This window comes from Molossus molossus, unplaced genomic scaffold (genome assembly GCF_014108415.1).
Source record: "Molossus molossus isolate mMolMol1 unplaced genomic scaffold, mMolMol1.p scaffold_m16_p_21, whole genome shotgun sequence".
Lineage (NCBI taxonomy): Eukaryota > Metazoa > Chordata > Mammalia > Chiroptera > Molossidae > Molossus > Molossus molossus.
This window is the reverse complement of record NW_023425357.1, coordinates 32,026,846-32,050,929: the sequence shown is the minus strand read 5'-3', so window position 1 is coordinate 32,050,929 and position 24,084 is coordinate 32,026,846. Positions and strand designations below refer to the sequence as shown.

The following is a 24,084-nucleotide window of genomic DNA, read 5'->3' as shown; positions in this document are numbered from 1 at the left end:
GAATGTAGGTTTTTTTTCTTTGAATGTAGTTTTTTCTGTTTTTTGTTCCTATATAAGCAAAAAACAAAGGAAGCTCGGGGCTGGGACTTGGGGAGGTCTCCGCAGCCCACCGGTGTAATAAAGTGCTCCTTTACAATTCGGCTGTGCATCTCTGGTTATTTCCCTGACACTTCATAACACCACCATGTAATCCCCAGCCCTTGCTGACCTCACAGGAGTGTCTACTAACCTCATGTGAAAAGTAAACACGAGAAATGGCATCTTTGTCATTGCTGATGAATAATGATAGTTTCAATCTAGCCCTTTCTAATGTTCTCTTGATGCTTTTTTAAAGCCTGCCCAAATATCAGGTCACTCAAACACAACATAACCCCTAAATAATTAATATCACCTACCATCTTTTCCTGGATAGGAATTCATGCTGGTAGAATGCCAAGCAGCCAAAGAAAAGCATCGTCTAGTCCCCAGTATCAGGTCACTACGGGGTGGTAGTCAGCAGGTTCAGATATTGGGCTCCCAAGGGTCTGCAGTATTCCACAGCACCGGAAAGAAATTTCAATGCCAGTGTCTGATATCCAAATCTTCTCATGGAAATTTCATAGACAAAAGACCATTTCTCTAAGGCAGCACAGTCCAACAGAACTTTCTGTGATGAGGAAATGTTATGTACTGCATTGTCTACTTCAGTAGCCACTGCCACACATGGCCATTAAACACTCGAAATGTGGCTGGTGCTACCACATTGGAAGGTGCAGCTAAGGTTGTACAGATCCAATCGCTTTTGTTTTGAGTCTCAGAAAATCTGATGAAAAGACCTCTCTAGAAAAACACACATTTGCTCATCATGCAAACACAAAATCATACCCAGTTTCAAGGGGTTCCAAGTTAAGAATCCCTACAAAAGGCTGCATGTACTCCAGGTACTTAGCCACTGAGCCAGAACCTGATTTTCTCAGGGTTCAAGAAGGATCTTTCTTCTTCTTCTTTTTAATCCTCACCCAAGGATATTTTTCTCTTTATCTTCAGATAGAGTGGGAGGGGGAGAGAGAGAAACATCAACGTAAGAGGGACACATAGACTGGTTGCTTCCCGCACAACCCCAACCAGGGCCTGGGATGAACTGCAACTGAGGTATGTGCCCTTGGCCAGAATAGAAACTACGACTCAACTGTTGGCCGGCTGACACTCTACTGCTGAGCCAAACCAGCTAGGGCTTAAGAAGTATCTTTCTTTTCTGGTTATACTACCCATTTCTGCTACCTTTACCCAGACCATAACTTGTGTACTCGGAACAGAGTTGCTTCATTGTTATTCTTGGCTACCTGTTTTTCCTGTCCACTGTGGCAATAAAAGAAGAGTCAATCTTTCCTTGAGTTCCTTTTCATGTGGGAACTCTAGCATTCCTCACTTTCCTTCGTATGCATCCGCTTGCAATGTGGATGCCAAGGCCTGAAACTTGAGTGATATTATACTCCCTACATTGGTCACCAGCCCTGTGTTGCTTACCAGAGCCATGTATCAGGCCTGACTCGGGTACTGGCTAAGTGGCTGAGTTTAGAGAATAGATTCTGGAGGTCTGGAGCTTTCTGCTTTGGCTAAGCATCTGCAGGCTGTAGAGGTTGGACTTCTGCATTCCAAGGAGCCAGAACCTTCTGAAGAAGTGTGCCAGGAAGGAAATTGTGGTTGCTGTAAATCCTATTATAAAATGGATAATTACCTTCAGTAGAACCTGCTTCCTTGAGTTGGGCCTCAGGGGTGGACATCTGGGTAGAGATCCCCTGGCAACAGGATGCCCCTTATCTCTGTGTTAGAAGTACAGTCGTCCCTCACCACTTCGCACTTCGACATTTGTGGCTTCACACTATTGCGGTTTTTTCAAATATATTCATTAAAAAGTTGATCGAGATAGTGAAAATGATACAGCACATGCTCGGTTGTCTGAGTCAATTATACACCCCTGTATTACAATTAAAATGAAAATTACTGTACTATGGACTGTAGGCCTATGTATTCGAGCACCCCAGGAATCCTTCAACACCAGGTGCAACCACTAGAGTCTGGAATGGATTAACCACGATAAATGAGGGACAACTGTATTTGTTTCAATAGTGCTCCCACTATAAATTGGATTAGGATAGGTCTGCACTAAGGGAAAGGTGGACATGGTTTTATTGGTTCTTGCTTCCTTGAGGTCCCTTAACAGGGCAGAGAGGGTGAGAAAAATAGGAAATAAAGAGCCAGGAGTTCCTTGTAAAGTCCAATCTTGTATGTCCTTGGTGGTTCAGAACTTGATATTTCCTTATCTGGAATAAGGTGAAGACACAATCTGAAGATTCTACACCCAAGCTTTCAAAAACCTCAAAGCCTGGAGAGAATCCATGATGCGATCTGGGGAGGATAAGAGGGTGTCTTCTGGTGGGCTGTAACTGTGTGTCACATTGATCACCAAGGCCTGTCTATTCTGCCCTTAAATGTCAGATTTGCTCCCCTTCTCTTTATGTCCACAGCCACTGTCTTTGCTCAGGCTCTCATTTTTCTTGCTTGAATTTTTGTCAACAACTCAACTATTCCTTCTAACTCCAATCCTGCTCCCTCCAGTCTTTGCTCCACCTGTAGCGAGAGTGATCTTTCATTGTGTGGGTCTGATTCCTATTACTTCTCTGATGAAAACTCTGCAACGGAGCTCATTCTAGACAAGGTGGAGACTCCTTGGCATACCTTTAAGCACCTTTTAAGAGCTGGTGTCTCTGTACTCTCTATCATCATCTCCTTCATGCAATAAATTACAAATATATTTGTTGGGTACCTATTACATATCGGGGTTTGCTCTAGGCCCTAAAAAGAGCAGTGAGCAAAACAAACAAAATTCTCTGCATTTTCCTGGCCAGTGTGGCTCAGTTGGTTGAAGTGCCATCCAAGACACTGAAAGGTTGTGGATCTGATTCCTGGTCAGGGCACAGGCCCAGGCTGTGGGTTTGATCTCTGGTCAGGGTGCATATAAGAGGCAACCAATGAGTTTCTCTATTACATCGATATTTCTCTCTCCCTCTCCCTTCTTTTCGCTCTCTAATATCAATGAAAATATGCCTCAGGGTGAGGATTTAAAAAAAAAATCTGCCTTTGTGGACCTTGCATTCTATTGGATGGGGGACAAACATGTTAATAAAATGTGTAGCATATCAGCTTGTGGTAAGTGCAATGAAGAAAAATAGGAAAGAAGAAAATAGAGACTGATTGGGGGGCTGTTCTGATTTTAAATAGAGGGCTCAGAGAAAGTAACATTTTTGGGAAGACCTGAAGTAGGTGAGAAGAACAAAAAAGAAAATATCTAACGAAAGACTATTCCAGGCAAGGGAACAACAGGTACAGAGGTTATAAGAATCACAAGGAAAACAGTGTATGTGACTGCTCAGAGTGAAGGGAGCGAGGGAATAATATTAAAAGAGGAAGTTGAGAAATAACAATGGGCAGAGTGGAACAAATTGTGTAGGAATGCAGTAGTCCTTGTTAGTGGGAACTTGACTTCTACTTAGGGTGAAAAGAGAAGCTATTGGAGGGTATTTGTTTAGGAATGACTTGTGTTCTAAAAAAATCATTTGGGATTCACTGAGAAGAATAAACCATAAGAGAGGGTCAAAGGCAGAAGCTGGGAGATCAGCTAGGAGGCTAGGCAAGAGACTAGTGGCTTGGATCAGGGTAGTAGGAGTGGAGGTAATGGATTCTGAAATATCTATTAAAACATCTTTTTTTTTCTTTATTGGTTTTAGAAAGAGAGGAAGGGAGAGAGAAAGAGAAACATTCATGAGAGAGAACATGGATCAGCCGCCTCCTGCATGCCCTCCACTGGGGATTAGACCCACAACCTGGGCATGTGCCCCAACCAGGAATCAAACCAGGAATCAAACCTCTTGGTCAGTGCTCAACCACTGAGCCACACCAGCCAGGCTAAAACATCTTTTTAAAAGGTAGAGTCAAATAACCCTGGCCGGTTTGGCTCAGTGGTTAGAGCATCGGCCTGCGGTCCTGAGAGACCCGGGTTCGGTTCCCGCTAAGGGCACGTGCCTCGGTTGCAGTTTGTCCCCGGCCCTGGTCAGTTGTGCGGGTGGCAGCCACTCGATGTGTTCCTTTCACATCGATGTTTCTCTCTCTCTCTCTGTTCCTCTCTCTCCCTCCCACTCTACCTGAACAAAAAATGGAAGGATGTCCTCGGGTGAGGATAAAAAAAAAAAAAAAGGTAGAGTCAAATAATTCACCGATGGATCAGCTGTAGGGAGGACAGTAAGAGAGGAGTCAAGGCTGACTCAAGGATGTGGTTGCCATTTTCAAAAATGGAAAGAATTGGGTTTGGGGTTGGAAATCAGGAGGTTAATTTTGGATAAGTTCAAGATGCCTATTGGTTGAGGGCTCAATCCCCAGTAGGAAGCATGCAGGAGGCAACTGATCAATGTTTATCTCTCATCGATGTTTCTATCTCTCTTTCCCTCTTCTTTCTTTCTCTCTAAAATATCAATTTAAAAAACATATTAAATATAACCACACTAAACAAAAATGGCAATAAATAAGTACATATCAATAATCACCTTAAATGTAAATGGATTGAATGCTCTGGGGAAAAAAAAGACACAGAGTAGCTGATTGGATAAGAAAGTATGACTCACATATATGTTGTTTACAAGAGACCCACCTCACAACAAAAGACTTAAATAGGTTGAAAGTGAAGGGATAGAAAAAAAATTTCTAAGCAAACGGAAAGGAAAAAAAAGCTGGGATAGCAATACTCATATCTGATAAAAGTAGATTTCGAGGAGAACCGAAAAATGGCGGCGGAGTGAACGGAGCTACACAGACCGTCTCCCAGAACCAAACTGGAATTACAACTATAACACAGACAAATCGACGGGAAAAACCAACAGAAAAGCAGCTTGCGAGGACCATACAACGAGGGACACTGACTCCATCCCGGTAGGCTTGCGAAGGCGCGAGGCGGGGCTGGGAGCCCACGGTCGGCAGCTCGGCAGCGGCCTTAGCTATAAGCGGCGCCCGCGGGTCACACTCCCAGGCGGCCCCACAGCGCAGCCGGGACTGAGGCTAAAACAGCCACAGCCACTCACCTTGGGCTCCGGCGGAGGGAGGGCAGACTGGACTGGAACTGTGTCGGGACACTCGGGGTTTGGAGGGCTCTCGGAGCTTTGGCTGAGTGCAGCCACTCAGGACGGTGGCCACATTGCTTCTTCCCAGGGCTCTGAGAGAGGCAGCAGCCCCTCCCTCGGAGATCCAACCCCACCCTGTGGGCCATTGAAGTGTTAATTGAGGCTCACTAAGGACCAGCATCTGCCCCACCCTCGTGAAAGCCCCTTGGCTGAGCACCAGAGGGAGTTTTTCAATCAACTGACAACCCAAAACTCATCAATTAACCTAGACTGCTAGCTTCCAGGCAAAAAGCTAGAGGATAACAGTACGTTTCCTGGGCTGGCAACTTTAACCAGGAAAGTAAGACTTGACAGTGGTGTTCAACGCGGGTCCTCCCCCGCTCATCTAAACACAGGAGAGGGAGCCACAAACAGCAGAACACCAACACCCACAGGGAGAACTTGACAGGCTCCAAAGCCCAGAGTGATAGCTAAAATGGTGAAACACAGAAACAGAAGCCAAATGAAAGAGCAAACCACCTCCACCGAAGATGAGATCAATGTGGAGCAATTAGGCATGTTAACAGAGCTAGAATTCAGAGCCATGATCTTGAGGAAGCTGAACAGCATGAGTAAGGACATAGAGACACTGAAAATAAGCCAATGGAAATTAAAAACCAACAAGAAGAGATAAAAAATGACATATCAGAAATGAAAAACACATTGGAAGGTTTAAAAAGCAGAGTAGGGGAAGCTGAGGACCGGATCAGCGAATTAGAAGACAGGGTAGAAAAAATCAACCAATCAGAAAAACAAAAGGAAAAAACTATTAAAAAACAGGAAGACAGCTTAAGAGAACTATGGGACAACTGGAAACGTAATAATATTCGCATCATAGGAGTCCCCGAAGAAGAAGAAAAGGAGCAAGGGATAGAGAATATATTCAAAAAAATAGTGAGAGAAAACTTCCCTAATTTGGTGAAGGAAGAAGGCATTCAAGTTCAAGAAGCACAGAGAGTCCCAAGTAAGAAGAACCCAAACAGGCCCACACCAAGACACATAGTAATTAAAATGCCACAAATTAAAGACAAAGAGAGAATCCTAAAAGCAGCAAGAGATAAGCAACAGGTTACCTACAAAGGGAACCCCATAAGGCTCTCAGCTGACTTCTCACAAGAAACACTACAGGCCAGAAGGGAATGGCATGAAGTAATCAAAGTCATGAAAAACAAGAATCTGAATCCAAGACTACTCTACCCAGCAAGGCTATCATTCAAAATAGAAGATCAAATAAAGAGCTTCCCAGACAAAAAAAAGCTAAGGGAATACATTAGCACCAAACCAGCACTGCAAGAAATGTTAAAAGGACTGCTGTAATTAGCAGTAGAAATGGGAACAAAAATAGAACCACACTAAACAAAAATGGCAATAAATAAGTACATATCAATAATCACCTTAAACGTAAATGGACTGAATGCTCCCATAAAGAGACACAGAGTAGCTGATTGGATAAGAAAGCATGACTCATCTATATGTTGTTTACAAGAGACCCATCTCTCAACAAAAGACTCACATAGGTTGAAAGTGAAGGGATGGAAAAAAATTTTCCAAGCAAATGGAAAGCAAAAAAAAGCTGGGGTAGCAATTCTCATATCTGATAAAATAGATTTCAAAATGAAGACCATAACTAGAGACAAAGACGGCCACTACATAATATTGAAAGGATCTATCCAACAGGAAGATATAACCTTGATAAACATATATGCACCCAATATAGGAGCACCAAAATATATTAAAAATCTTCTGGAGGACTTCCAAGGAGAAATCGACAACAATACAATCATAGCTGGGGACTTCAACACCCCGTTGACAGCACTGGATAGATCCTCTAGGCAAAAAATTAGCAAGGAAACAGAGACTCTAAATGAAGCACTAGACCAAATGGATTTAATAGATATCTACAGAGAATTACACCCCAAAACTACAGAATACACATTCTTCTCAAGTGCACATGGGACATTCTCAAAGATAGACCACATGATAGGACACAAACTAAATCTCTACAAGTTCAAGAAGATTGAAATCATATCAAGCATCTTCTCAGATCACAATGGCATGAAACTAGAAATCAACTGCAACAAGAACATGCAAAGACATTTCAACACATGGAGGCTAAATAGCATGTTATTAAACAATGAATGGGTCACCGAGGAGATCAAGGAAGAAATCAAAAACTTCCTGGAAACCAACGAAAATGAACACACAACAACACAAAATCTATGGGATGCAGCGAAAGCAGTTCTGAGAGGGAAGTTCATAGCACTACAAGCCTACCTCAAAAAACAAGAAAAATTTCTAATTGACTGTCTAACCTCACAACTTAAAGAATTAGAAAGCAAACAAAAAGAAAACCCCAGAGCAAGTAGAAGGAAGGAAATAGTAAAGATCAGAGCAGAAATAAATGACATAGAGACCAAAAAAACAATTCAAAGGATCAATAAAACAAAGAGCTGGTTTTTCGAAAAGATAAACAAGATTGATGGACCCTTAGCTAGACTCACCAAGAAACAAAGAGAGAGAACCCAAATACACAAAATCAGAAATGAAAGAGGAGAAGTAACAACCAACACCACGGAAATACAAAAGATCGTTAACAACTACTATGAACAACTATATGGCAACAAATTCGACAATCTCAGCGAAATGGACAAATTTCTAGAAACACACAGTCTCCCAAAACTATTCCCGGAAGAGATAGAAAACTTGAACAGACCAATAACAACTAAGGAAATTGAAGAGGTAATCAAGACTCTCCCAGCAAACAAAAGCCCAGGCCCAGATGGTTTCACGGGGGAGTTTTACCGAACATTCAAAAAAGAACTAACACCCATTCTCCTCAAACTATTTCAAAAAATTCAAGAAGAAGGAAGACTTCCAAACACGTTCTATGAGGCCAGCATAATTCTAATTCCAAAACCAGAAAAAGACACTACGAAGAAAGAAAACTACAGGCCAATATCCCTGATGAACATAGATGCCAAAATCCTGAACAAAATACTAGCAAATCGGATCCAGAAATACATCAAAAAAATTATTCACCATGACCAAGTGGGATTCATTCCAGGGATGCAAGGCTGGTACAATATTCGCAAATCAATAAACGTGATACACCACATAAACAAAATGAAGAATAAAAACCACATGATCATATCAATAGATGCTGAAAAAGCATTCGACAAAATCCAGCATCCATTTCTGATAAAAACGCTCAGCAATGTAGGAATAGAGGGATCATATCTCGACATAATAAAGGCCATATATGAAAGACCTACAGCCAACATCATACTCAATGGACAGAAACTAAAAACATTTCCATTAAGAACAGGAACAAGACAGGGATGTCCACTTTCGCCACTCTTGTTTAACATTGTACTGGAAGTCTTAGCCACAGCAATCAGACATGAAGAAAAAATAAAAGGGATCCAAATTGGAAAGGAGGAAGTGAAACTGTCATTATTTGCAGATGACATGATATTGTACATAGAAAACCCTAAAGACTCCATCAAAAATCTATTAGACTTAATAAATGAATTTGGCAAAGTAGCAGGATACAAAATTAACGTCAAGAAATCGACGGCATTCTTGTACATCAATGATGAACTCACAGAAAGAGAAACTGAAAAAACAATCCCATTTACCATCGCTCCAAAAAAATTACGATACCTAGGAATAAACTTAACCAAAGAAGTAAAGGACCTATTTGCAGAAAACTACAGGTCATTGAAAAAAGAAATAGAGGAAGATATAAAAAAGTGGAAGAACATACCCTGTTCATGGATTGGAAGAATTAACATAATTAAAATGTCCATACTACCCAAAGCAATCTATAGATTCAATGCAATCCCCATCAAAATACCAACGACATATTTCATAGAACTAGAACAAATACTTCAAAAGTTCATATGGAACCAAAAAAGACCCCGAATAGCCACAGCAATCTTGAAAAAGAAGAACAAAGTTGGAGGGATCACATTACCAGATATCAGGTTATACTACAAAGCGACTGTAACCAAAACAGCCTGGTACTGGCACAAGAACAGGCATATAGACCAGTGGAACAGAACTGAAAACCCAGAAATGGACCCAAGGCAATACGCTCAATTAATATTTGACAAAGGTGGCAAGAGCATACAGTGGAGTAAAGACAGCCTCTTTAATAAATGGTGTTGGGAAAATTGGACAGCTACATGCAAAAAAATGAAACTCGACCATCAACTTACACCATACACAAAAATAAACTCAAAATGGATAAAAGACTTAAATGTGACCCGTGAATCCATAAAAATTCTAGAAGAAAATGTAGGCAACAAAATTTCGGACATCATATGGAGCAGAATTTTCACTGATACATCACCTAAGGCAACAGAAATAAAGGAGAAAATGAACACATGGGACTACATCAAACTAAAAAGCTTCTGCACAGCAAAAGAAACGATCATCAAAATGGAAAGGCAACCCACTGTATGGGAGAACATCATTGCCAATGATGTATCAGATAAGGGGTTAATTTCCAATATATACAGAGAGCTCACACAACTCCACAAAAGGAAGACAAAGAACCCAATTAAAAAATGGGCAGAGGAGCTGAATAGACACCTCTCCAAACAGGACATACAAATGGCCAAGAGACATATGAAGAAATGCTCAACATCACTAATCATCCGAGAGATGCAAATTAAAACAACAATGAGGTATCACCTCACACCTGTCAGAATGGCCGCCATCAACAAATCATCAAACAACAAGTGTTGGCGAGGGTGTGGAGAAAAGGGAACTCTAATACACTGCTGGTGGGAATGCAGACTGGTGCAGCCGCTATGGAAAACAATATGGTGCTACCTCAAAAAATTAAAAATTGAACTTCCATTTGACCCAGTGATCCCACTGCTGGGAATATACCCTAAGAAGCCTGAAACACCAATCAGGAAGAATATATGTACCCCCATGTTCATAGCAGCACTATTTACAATAGCTAAGATCTGGAAACAGCCCAAGTGTCCACCAGTAGACGAATGGATCAAAAAGCTGTGGTACATATACACAATGGAGTACTATGCAGCAGTAAGAAAGAAAGATCTCTTATCCTTTGAGACGACATGGAGGGACCTGGAAAGTATTATCCTAAGTGAAAGAAGCCAAGCAGAAAAAGACAAATACCACATGATCTCACTTATATACGGAATATAATGAACATAACAGTCTGAGGAATACAGTAGACCCAGACACATGGAAGTAGGGCACAGACTGACACCCTCAGAAGAGGGGATGGGGGTGGGGGGTTGGAAAGAGATAAACCACAGAACTTATATGCATGTATGCATGACCAATGGACATGGACAACTAAGCCGGGGACAGGGTGGAGGGGGTGGGGTGGGGGGTGCCAATGGGGTAAAAAGGTAAAATATCTGTAACAAAAAAATAAATAAAAATTCACAAAATTAAAAAAAAAAAAAAAAAAAAAAAAAAAAAAAAAAGTAGATTTCAAAATGAAGGCCATAACTAGAGACAAAGAAGGCCACTACATAATATTGAAAGGATCTATCCAACAGGAAGATATAACTTTGGTAAACATATATGCACCCAATATAGGTGCACCAAAATATATTAAAAATCTTTTAGAAGACTTCAAAGGAGAAATCAACAGTAATACAATCATAGTAGGGGACTTCAACACCCCGCTGACATCACTGGAGAGATCCTCTGGACAAAAACTTAGCAAGAAAACAGAGACTCTAAATGAAGCACTAGACCAAATAGATTTAATAGATATCTACAGAGAACTACACCAAAAAACTGCAGAATTCACATTCTTCTCAAGTGCACATGGGACATTCTCAAAGATAGACCACATGTTAGGGCACAAACTAAGTCTCTACAAGTTCAAGAAGACTGAAATCATATCAAGCATCTTCTCAGATCACAATGGCATGCAACTAGAAATCAATTGCAACAAGAACATGCAAAGACATTTGAACACATGGAGGTTAAATAGCATGGTTTAAATAACGAATAGGTTGCAAAGGAGATCAAGAAAAAAATTAAAAACTTTTTGGAAACCGATGAAAATGAACACACAACAACACAAAATCTATGGGATGCAATGAAAGCAGTTCTGAGAGGGAAGTTCATAGCACTACAGGCCTACTTCAAGAAACAAAAAAAATCTCTAATTGACTATCCAACCTCACAACTTAAAGAACTAGAAAGCAAACAAAAAGAAAATCCATGAGCAAGTAGAAGGAAGGAAATAGTAAAGATCAGAGCAGAAATAAATGACATAGAGACCCAAAAAAACAATTCAAAGGATCAATGAAACAAAGAGCTGGTTTTGTGAAAAGATAAACAAGATTAATAAACCCTTAGCTAGACAGACTCACCAAGAAACAAAGAGAGAGAGCCCAAATAAACAAAATCAGAAATGAAAATGGAGAAGTAATAATTACACCATAGAAATACAAAGGATTGTTAACAAATACTATGAACAATTATACGACAACAAATTTGACAATCTAAGTGAAATGGATAAATTTCTAGAAACGCATAGTCTTCCAAAACTGAACCAGGTAAGAGATAGAAAGCTTGAACAGACCAATAACAATGAATGAAATTGAAGATGTAATCAAGACTCTCCTAGCTAACAAAAACCTAGGCCGGGGTGGCTTCATGGGAGAGTTTTACCAAACTTTCAAGAAGAACTAACACCTATTCTCCTCAAACTATTCCAAAAAATTCAAGAAGGAAGACTTCTAAACTTGTTTTATGAGGCCAGCATAATTCTAATTCCAAAACCCGAAAAAGACACTACAAAGAAAGAAAACTACAGGCCAATATCCCTGATGAACATAGATGCCAAAATCCCAAACAAAATACTAGCAAATCAGATCCAGCAATACATCAAAAAAATTATTCACTATAACCAAGTGAGATTCATCCCAGGGATGCAAGGCTGGTACAATGTCCGCAAATCAATAAATGTGATACACCACATAAACAAAATGAAAGATAAAAACCATATGATCATATCAATAAACACTGAAAAAGCATTGGACAAAATCCAGCACCCATTTCTGATAAAATCATTCAGCAATCTGGGAATAGAGGGATCATATCTCGACATAATAAAACATAATAAAGGCTATATATGAAAGACCTACAGCCAACATTATACTCAATGGGCAAAAATTAAAAGCATTTCCCTTAAGAACAGGAACAAGACAGAGATGTCCACTTTCACCACTCTTATTTAACATAGTACTGGTAGTCTTAACCACAGCAATCAGACATGAAGAAAAAAGGGATCCAAGTTGGAAAGGAGGAAGTGAAACTGTCATTATTTGCAGTTGACATGATATTATACATAGAAAATCCTAATGACTCCATCAAAAATCTACTAGACTTAATAAATGAATTTGGAGAGGAAAAATGGCGGCGGAGTGAACGGAAGCTACACAGACCGTCTCCCAGAACCAAACTGGAATTACAACTATAACACAGACAAATCGACGGGAAAAACCAACAGAAAAGCAGCTTGCGAGGACCATATAATGAGGGACACTGACTCCATCCCGGTAGGCTTGCGAAGGCACGAGACAGGGGCTGGGAGCCCACGGTTGGCAGCTCGGCAGTGGCCTTAGCTGGGAGCAGCGCCCTCGGGTTACACTCCCAGGCAGCTCCACAGCGCAGAGCTGGGAAAGAGGCTAAAACAGCCACAGCCACTCACCTTGGGCTCCGGCAGAGGGAGGGCAGACTGGACTGGAACTGTGTCGGGACACTCGGGATCTGGAGGGCGCTCAGAGCTTTGGCTGAGTGCAGCCACTCAGGACGGTGGCCACATTGCTCCTTCCCAGGGCTCTGAGAGAGGCAGCAGCCCCTCCCTCGGAGATCCAACCCCACCCTGTGGGCCATTGAAGTGCTAATTGAGGCTCACTAATGACCAGCATCTGCCCCACCCTCAGGAAATCCCCTTGTGCTAAGCACCTGAGGGAGCTTTTCAATCAACTGACAACCCAAAACTCATCAAGTAACCTAGACTGCTAGCCTCCAGGCAAAAAGCTAGAGGATAACAGTACCTTTCCTGGGCTGGCAACTTTAACCAGGAAAGTAAGACTTGACAGTGGTGTTTAACGTGAGTCCTCCCTCGCTCATCTAAACATAGGAGAGGGAGCCACAAACAGCAGAACACCAACACCCACAGGGAAAACTTGACAGGCTCCAAAGCCCACAGTGATAGCCAAAATGGTGAAACACAGAAACAGAAGCCAAATGAAAGAGCAAGAGACCTCCACCGAAGATGAGATCAATGTGGAGCAATTAGGCATGTTAACAGAGCTAGAATTCAGAGCCATGATCTTGAGGAAGCTGAACAGCATGAGTAAGGACATAGAGACACTTAAAATAAGCGAATTGGAAATTAAAAACCAACAAGAAGAGATTAAAAATGACATATCAGAAATGAAAAACACATTGGAAGGTTTAAAAAGCAGAGTAGAGGAAGCTGAGGACCGGATCAGTGAATTAGAAGACAGGGTAGAAAAAAATCAACCAATCAGAAAAACAAAAGGAAAAAACTATTAAAAAACAGGAAGACAGCTTAAGAGAACTATGGGACAACTGGAAACGTAATAATATTCACATCATAGGAGTCCCCGAAGAAGAAGAAAATGAGGAAGGGATAGAGAATATATTCAAAAAAATAGTGAGAGAAAACTTCCCTAATTTGGTGAAGGAAGAAGGCATTCAAGATCAAGAAGCACAGAGAGTCCCAAGTAAGAAGAACCCAAACAGGCCCACACCAAGACACATAGTAATTAAAATGCCACAAATTAAAGACAAAGAGAGAATCCTAAAAGCAGCAAGAGATAAGCAACAGGTTACCTACAGAGGGAACCCCATAAGGCTCTCAGCTGACTTCTCACAAGAAACACTACAGGCCAGAAGAGAATGGCATGAAGTAATCAAAGTCATGAAAAACAAGAATCTGAATCCAAGACTACTCTACCCAGCAAGGCTATCATTCAAAATAGAAGATCAAATAAAGAGCTTCCCAGACAAAAAAAGGCTAAGGAAATACATTAGCACCAAACCAGCACTGCAAGAAATGTTAAAAGAACTGCTGTAATTAGCAGTAGAAATGGGAAGAAAAATAGAACCACACTAAACAAAAATGGCAATAAATAAGTACATATCAATAATCACCTTAAACGTAAATAGATTGAATGCTCTCATAAAAAGACACAGAGTAGCTGATTGGATAAGAAAGCATGACTCATCTATATGTTGTTTACAAGAGACCCACCTCACAACAAAAGACTCACATAGGTTGAAAGTGAAGGGATGGAAAAAAATTTTCCAAGCAAATGGAAAGCAAAAAAAAGCTGGGGTAGCAATTCTCATATCTGATAAAATAGATTTCAAAATGAAGACCATAACTAGAGACAAAGACGGCCACTACATAATATTGAAAGGATCTATCCAACAGGAAGATATAACCTTGATAAACATATATGCACCCAATATAGGAGCACCAAAATATATTAAAAATCTTCTGGAGGACTTCCAAGAAGAAATAGACAACAATACAATCATAGCAGGGGACTTCAACACCCCGTTGACAGCACTGGATAGATCCTCTAGGCAAAAAATTAGCAAGGAAACAGAGACTCTAAATGAAGCACTAGACCAAATGGATTTAATAGATATCTACAGAGAATTACTCCCCCAAACTACAGAATACACATTCTTCTCAAGTGCACATGGGACATTCTCAAAGATAGACCACATGATAGGACACAAACTAAATCTCTACAAGTTCAAGAAGATTAAAATCATATCAAGCATATTCTCAGATCACAATGGCATGCAACTAGAAATCAATTGCAACAAGAACATGCAAAGACATTTCAACACATGGAGGCTAAATAGCATGTTATTAAACAATGAATGGGTCACCGAGGAGATCAAGGAAGAAATTAAAAACTTCCTGGAAACCAATGAAAATGAACACACAACAACACAAAATCTATGGGATGCAGCGAAAGCAGTTCTGAGAGGGAAGTTCATAGCACTACAGGCCTACCTCAAAAAAACAAGAAAAATTTCTAATTGACTGTCTAACCTCACAACTTAAAGAATTAGAAAGCAAACAAAAAGAAAACCCCAGAGCAAGTAGAAGGAAGGAAATAGTAAAGATCAGAGCAGAAATAAATGACATAGAGACCAAAAAAACAATTCAAAGGATCAATGAAACAAAGAGCTGGTTTTTCGAAAAGGTAACAAGATGATGGACCCTTAGCTAGACTCACCAAGAAACAAAGATAGAGAACCCAAATACACAAAATCAGAAATGAAAGAGGAGAAGTAACAACCAACACCACGGAAATACAAAAGATCATTAACAACTACTACGAACAACTATATGGCAACAAATTCGACAATCTAAGCGAAATGGACAAATTTCTAGAAACACACAGTCTCCCAAAACTATTCCCGGAAGAGATAGAAAACTTGAACAGACCAATAACAACTAAGGAAATTGAAGAGGTAATCAAGACTCTCCCAGCAAACAAAAGCCCAGGCCCAGATGGCTTCACGGGGGAGTTTTACCGAACATTCAAAAAAGAACTAACACCCATTCTCCTCAAACTATTTCAAAAAATTCAAGAAGAAGGAAGACTTCCAAAAACGTTCTATGAGGCCAGCATAATTCTAATTCCAAAACCAGAAAAAGACACTACGAAGAAAGAAAACTACAGGCCAATATCCCTGATGAACATAGACGCCAAAATCCTGAACAAAACATTAGGAAATCAGATCCAGAAATACATCAAAAAAATTATCCACCATGACCAAGTGGGATTCATTCCAGGGATGCAAGGCTGGTACAATATTCGCAAATCAATAACGTGATACACCACATAAACAAAATGAAGAATAAATACCACATGATCATATCAATAGATGCTGAAAAAGCATTCAACAAAATCCAGCATCCATTTCTGATAAAAACGCTCAGCAATGTGGGAATAGAGGGATCATATCTCGACATAATAAAGGCCATATATGAAAGACCTACAGCCAACATCATACTCAATGGACAGAAACTAAAAACATTTCCATTAAGAACAGGAACAAGACAGGGATGTCCACTTTTGCCACTCTTATTTAACATTGTACTGGAAGTTTTAGCCACAGCAATCAGACATGAAGAAAAAATCAAAGGGATCCAAATTGGAAAGGAGGAAGTGAAACTGTCATTATTTGCAGATGACATGATATTATAAATAGAAAACCCTAAAGACTCCATCAAAAATCTACTAGACTTAATAAATGAATTTGGCAAAAAAGCAGGATACAAAATTAACGTCAAGAAATCGACGGCATTCTTGTACACCAATGATGAACTCACAGAAAGAGAAACTGAAAAAACAATCCCATTTACCATCGCTCCAAAAAAATTATGATACCTAGGAATAAACTTAACCAAAGAAGTAAAGGACCTATTTGCAGAAAACTACAGGTCATTGAAAAAAGAAATAGAGGAAGATATAAAAAAGTGGAAGCACATACCCTGTTCATGGATTGGAAGAATTATCATCATTAAAATGTCCATACTACCAAAAGCAATCTATAGATTCAGTGCAATCCCCATCAAAATACCAATGACATATCTCATAGAACTAGAACAAATACTTCAAAAGTTCAAATGGAACCAAAAAAAGACCCCGAATAGCCACAGCAATCTTGAAAAAAAAAAAAAGAACAAAGTAGATGGGATCACAATACCAGATATCAGGTTATACTACAAAGCGACTGTAATCAAAACAGCCTGGTTCTGGCACAAGAACAGGCATATAGACCAGTGGAACAGAACTGAAAACCCAGAAATGGGCCCAAGGCAATACGCTCAATTAATATTTGACAAAGGTGGCAAGAGCATACAGTGGAGTAAAGACAGCCTCTTTAATAAATGGTGTTGGGAAAATTGGACAGCTACATGCAAAAAAATGAAACTAGACCATCAACTTATACCATACACAAAAATAAACTCAAAATGGATAAAAGACTTAACTGTGACCCGTGAATCTATAAAAATTCTAGAAGAAAATGTAGGCAACAAAATTTCGGACATCATACGGAGCAAAATTTTCACTGATACATCACCTAAGGCAACAGAAATAAAGGAGAAAATGAACACATGGGACTACATCAAACTAAAAATCTTCTGCACAGCAAAATAAACAATCATCAAAATGGAAAGGCAACCCACTGTATGGGAGAACATCATTGCCAATGATGTATCAGATAAGGGGTTAATTTCCAATATATATAAAGTGCTCATACAACTCAACAAAAGGAAGACAAAGAACCCAATTAAAAAATGGGCAGAGGAGCTGAATAGACACCTCTCCAAACAGGACATACAAATGGCCAAAAGACATATGAAGAAATGCTCAGCATCACTAATCATCAGAGAGATGCAAATTAAAACAACAATGAGGTATCACCTCACACCTGTCAGAATGGGCGCCATCAACAAATCATCAAACAACAAGTGTTGGCGAGGGTGTGGAGAAAAGGGGACTCTAATACACTGCTGGTGGGAATGCAGACTGGTGCAGCCGCTATGGAAAACAATATGGTGCTACCTCAAAAAATTAAAAATTGAACTTCCATTTGATCCAGTGATCCCACTGCTGGGAATATACCCTAAGAAGCCTGAAACACTAATCAGGAAGAATATATGTACTCCCATGTTCATAGCAGCACTATTTACAATAGCTAAGATCTGGAAACAGCCCAAGTGTCCACCAGTAGATGAATGGATCAAAAAGCTGTGGTACATATACACAATGGAGTACTATGCAGCGGTAAGAAAGAAAGATCTCTTATCCTTTGAGACGACATGGAGGGTCCTGGAAAGTATTATCGTAAGTGAAAGAAGCCAAGCAGAAAAAGACAAATACCACATGATCTCACTTATATACGGAATATAATGAACATAACAGTCTGAGGAATACAGTAGACCCAGAAACATGGAAGTAGGGCACAGACTGACATCCCTCAGAAGAGGGGGTGGGGGGGTGGGAAGAGATAAACCACAGAACTTATATGCATGTATGCATGACCAATGGACATGGACAACTAAGCCGGGGACGGGGCGGAGGTGGGGTGGGGTGGGGGGTGTCAATGGGGTAAAAAGGTAAAATATCTGTAACAAAAAAATAAATAAAAAATTTATAATATTAAAAAAAAAATTCCTGTATTAACAAATCAATTCCAAACGAAAATAAATAAATAAATAAATAAATAAATAAATAAGTAAATAAATAAATAAATAAATTTGGCAAAGTAGCAGAATACAAAATTAATCTCAAGAAATTGACAGCTTTCTTATACACCAATGATGAACTCACAAAAGAGAAACTAAAGAAACAATCCCATCGCGGCAAACAAATTAAGATACCTAGGAATAAATTTAACCAAAGAAGTAAAGGACCTATTGCAGCAAACTACAGGACATTGAAAAAAGAAATAGAATAATATATAAAAAAGTGGAAGCACATACCTTGTTCATGGATTGGAAGAATTAACATCATTAAAATGTCCACACTACCAAAAGCAATCTATAGATTCAATGCAATCTCCATCAAAATACCAATAACATATTTCACAGAACTAGAACAAATACTTCAAAAGTTTATATGGAACCAAAAAGACACCGAATAGCCACAGCAGTCTTGAAAAAGAAGGACAAAGTAGGTGGGATCACAATACAGATATCAGGTTATACTACAAAGCTACTGTAATCAAAACAGCCTGGTACTGGCACAAGAACAGGCATATAGACCAGTGGAACAGAACAGAGAACCCGGAAATTGACCAAAGACATTATGCTCAATTAATATTTGACAAAGTTGACAAGAGCATACAATGGAGTAAAGAAAGCCTCTTTAATAAATGATGTTGGGATAAATGGACAGCTACATGCAAAAAAAAAAAAAGAAAGAAAAGAAAAGAAAAGAAACTAGACCATCAACTTACACCATACACAAGAATAAACTCAAAATGGATAAAAGACTTAAATGTGACTCATGAATCCATAAAAATCCTAGAAGAAAATATAGGCAACAAAATTTCAGACATCATATGCAGCTAAATTTTCACTGATACATCACCTAAGGCAACAGAAACAAAGGAAAAAATGAATACATGGGACTACATCAAACTCAAAAGCTTCTGCACAGCAAAAGAAACAACCATCAAAATGGAAAGGCAACCAACTCTATGGGAGAGCATAATTGCCAATGATACATCAGATAAGGGGTTAATTTCCAAAGTATATAGAGTGCTCATACAACTCAACAAAAGGAAGACAAAGAACCCAATTTAAAAATTGGCAGAGGGCCCTGGCTGGTTTGGCTCAGTGGTTAAAGCATCGGCTCGAGGACCAAAGGGTCATAAGTTCGATTCCCAGGCAAGGGCACATGCCTCATTTGCAGGTTCGATCCCCTGCCCCTGTTGAGGTTGTGAGGGAGGCAGCCAATCGATCTCTCTCTCCCCCTCCCTCGGTTTCTCCCTCCCACTCTAGCTAAAAATCAATGTAAATATATCCTTGGGTTAGAATTTTAAAAAATAATAAAATTAAAGTGAGAGCATAGATGTGTGAGTTATGCAGCCATGTCCAGCAGCTGCACTTGTGCTGGCATAGGTGAGGAGTTAGAATTCATCAAGGCTTGTGTTCTGTCAGGAAAGTACACCAAACTAAGAGAGGGAAGGGGACTACGGGTATATTCAAAGGAGTGATTATAATAATGGGCCATGGAACCTGGCTGGTGTGGCTCATTGGTTGAGTGACAACCCATGTGCCAGGAGGTCGCTGGTTCAATTCCCGATCAGGGCACATGCCCAGGTTGTGGACCCGATCCCCAGTTGGGGGGTGGCATGCAGGAGGCAGCCACTCAACAGTCTCTCTCTCTAAACATAAATAAATAAATACATACATGCATACATACATACATACATACATACATAAAAATAAATAATGGGCCATGAAATCTAAGCTGGATAAGGGGTAAAATGAGGACATGAGGGGAATAACTGAGCTAAGGAGGACATGCTTTTTGGAGGAAAGGGGGTCAAGAGTTTAGATATTAGCATTTGGGAAGGACCACCAGTGATAATAACGAGATCATGTAGGAGCAGGGTTGGAGAGTGATATGACTTTCATGAGGGCAGCATAGTCTGGTTAACAGCATCACAGCTGGGCAGTTTTAGGAAGGAAGGAGGCAGAGCAATGAAAAGCAAGGAGGACACCTGTTCCACTATGGGATGTGGAAGAGAAACAGCCACCTCTTTTTTTTTTTTTTTTGTACAGATAGAGTGGGAGGGAGAGAGAGGAAGGGAGAGAGAGTGAGAAACATCGACGTGAAGGGACACATCGAGTGGCTGCCACCCGCACGACCAACCAGGGCCGGGGACAAACTGCAACCAAAGTACGTGCCCTTAGCGGGAACCGAACCCGGGTCTCTCTGGACCGCAGGCCGACGCTCTAACCGCTGAGCCAAACTGGCCAGGGCGAAACAGCCACCTCTTGAGAGGGCTGCAGAGGAAGCAGTGTCCCAGTTTACCTTTAGAGCAGGAAGGTGAAGAGAAACATTCAGGGATATTTTGCCAATACTGGCAGTGAATTCCTGGATGTTTCAGGAGGTGGGGGTGGGAAATGGGGTTAGGAAAACGGATGTACAGGGCCATTTGGGATGAACTGACCGAAGATCCTGGACTACTTGTGTGACTCACATAAACCAGGATAAAGGGAATTATGATAATGGATAATGATGGTTTCAAAGCAGATAGTGGTGGCTAAACTGTGAATACCTGAGGAATGGGAGTTGTAAAGGATTTGCCAGGGGAGTCCAAGGTCCCCCTCTTTACTCTTAGTAATGATGATGTGTTGTCTTAGGTAGAACACCTGAAATTCTTGAAATTGAGAAACCATCCTGAAAATAAATAGTATCACCACTTCTGCTAATGAGGTAAAACATTTGGAGTCAGCTTGATTGAAGAAACAGGAATTTTGATTGAAGGAAGAAAGATAATGGTGGAGCCTGAAACACTGAAGGGCAGGGTGGTTCTGCAGGGGATTTTTACAGGGGTTCCTGGCTGCTGACCTCGATGACAAGAAGGTTAGAGGTACTCAGTTGGAGTTGTTGGAGTGACTCAATGATGCGTTAGCTGCCATCGTTCTGTAGAGCTTCAATCTACTTACTGCCTCATGGTCATAAGACAGCTGCTGCATATCTAGGACTCACATCTAAATTCCAGACAAAAAGTGGGGAAAAGGTTTGTAGCTGAAGGGTATGTACCTCTTATGAAGCAAAGATGCAGAAGCTTTGACAATCTTCTAAGTTCTTAGGTCTCATGAGTTTATCTGGAAAAAGCACCTCCCCTTCTTTATGATTTAGCTAACTACCATTGTCTTTTTTAAGGTTTAGCTCAAGTCAGGACGAGCTAGGCTGAGTTAGGTGCCCCAGGTCTGTGTTCAGAGTCTGGGTAGATTGCAGTGACCACCCCAATTCCTCTGTGTTTTTATCCATGCTCTGTGCCATAAGTCTGATTCTGGTCTTAGCCTTGCAACTTGCTTTGACCAATGGGATGTTTTTAAGCAGAGGCATAAAAATCACTTGTGTAGTTAGTTGTGCTCTTCCTCTTGTGTCTAAGCCACTGCCATGAGGATGAGAGACACATGAAGCAGAGTTGAATCATCATGATGAGACTATACTAGATCAGCCAACAGCAGCCAACCTCCAAACAACTCAGGACACCCAACCAAAAGCAGATCTGTCTAGGCAACCACCCCAGATACCTGAGAAATTAACAGTTATTGTATAACACGTTATGTGGTTGGTTGTTACTCAGCATTGTTGTGGCATTAGATAATTAATACAGAGCCCCCTTGGACACAGCTCTGTCACAAACCTTAGCCCTGTCTCTCCGACTAATAGTGGAGAACCCCTTTGGGACAGGGCCACCTTTTTTCACGGTGCCTGGCACATAGAAGGTGCTCTCTGAAAGCTTGTGAAAGGAATGAGTGAATGAACCTTTGTTTAGTCTTTAAGAAGGAACTTAATTCTTTGCGCACAACAGGTGCAAAATTTCTCATAACTAAACAGTGTAATCAAATGAACCCACCCACAGAAACCCTGGTTCAACAAGATATGTGAAACTACAATATAAATAAATTCTCACCACAAATTGAAGTACTTTTCTTCCTCAAGTACAATGGTCGTTAAACATTGGGTACTCTATTGTATATTTTATTATTCTGTAAAGATTAAAGATAATCTAAATCCTATAAATTCAGTTTAATTGGTAGAATGTAAATAAGGGAATATAACTCAGTATAGATATCCTTACTATTATCTTCCATACACAATACCAAACCATTGTTATTATTGATATTTCCTAAATAAAGTCAAGAAAATTGAATTGCTTTCTAAAATGATATTATTTATATTAATGTAAAAAAAGAAAAAGAGAATTTTCACTAGGGGTCTGCAGAAGAAGATATATCTAGTAGTCTAGCCAGATTTGGGGGTGGGAAGGTGAGAATATCATACTTATAAAAGGTCAGTGAGCAGCTCTCTGCTCCTCCTGTTCGTCAGACAGCCACATCTTCCTGTGCAATGCCCACTGCAACCCTGAGACACCACGGTGAAAGTCAGAGTGAACGGATTTGGTCGTATTGGTTGCCTGGTTCCCAGAACTGCTTTTAAGTCTGGCAAAGTGGATATTATCACCATCAATGACCCTCTCATTGATCTCAGCTACATGGTCTACATGTTTCAGTATGATTTTACTCATGGCAAGTTCAAAGGCACAGTCAAGGCTGAGAATGGGAAGCTTGCCATCAATGAAGTCTATCTCTATCTTCCAGGAGCGTGATCCCACCAACATCAAATGGGGTGATGCTGGTGCTGAGTGTGTTGTGGAGCCCACTGGTGTTTTCCCTACCTTGGAGAAGGCTGTGGCTCACTTGAAGGGTGGAGCAATCATCTCTGCCCCTTTTGCAGATGCCCCCATGTTTGTGATGGGTGTGAACCATGTCAAATATAACAGCTTCCTTAAGATTGCCAGCAATGCCTCCTCCACCACCAATTGCTTGGCACCCCTGGTCAAGGTCATCCATGACAACTTTGGCATCATGAAGGGACTCATGTGCACAGCCCATGCCATCACTGCCACCCAGAAGACTGTGGATGGTCCTTCTGGGAAACTGTGGCATTATGGCAAGAGCTGCCCAAAACATCATCCCTGCTTCTACTGGTGCTGCCAAGGCTGTGGGCAAGGTCATCCTGGAGCTAAATGGGAAGCTCACTGGCATGGACTTCCATGTCTCCACCCCTAATGTGTTGGTTGTGGATCTGACCTGCCACCTGGAGAGAGCTGCCAAATACAATGACATTAAGAAGGTAGTTGCTTGGCCAGTGTGGCTCAGTGATTGAGCATTGACCCATGCACCAAGAGGTCACTGGTTCGATTCCCGGTCAGGGCATATGCCCAGGTTATGGGCCCGATCCCCAGTGGGGGGCATGCAGAAAGTGGCCAATCAATGTTCTCTCTCATCAACGTTTCTCTCTCTCTCTTCCTCTCCCTTCCTCTCTCTCTAAAATCAATAGAGAGAGAGAAAAAAAAGAAAGTAGTAAAGCAGGCATCAGAGGGCCCCCTTGAGGGCATTCTGGGCTATACTGAAGACCAGGTTGTCTCCTGTGACTTTAACAGTGGCACCCACTCTTCCATCTTCCATGCTAGAGCTGACATTGCCATCAATGACCATGAATTTGGCTATAGCAACAGGATGGTGGACCTTATGGTCCACATGGCCTTCAAGAAGTAAGAT

At 40.7% G+C, this 24,084-nt stretch overlaps 1 pseudogene; it reads left to right on the top strand.

Annotated features, from left to right (window-relative positions):
- The first annotated feature begins 22,904 nt into the window (after positions 1 to 22,904).
- On the top strand, positions 22,905 to 24,081 carry LOC118639286 (annotated as a pseudogene).
- Positions 24,082 to 24,084: the final 3 nt, after the last annotated feature.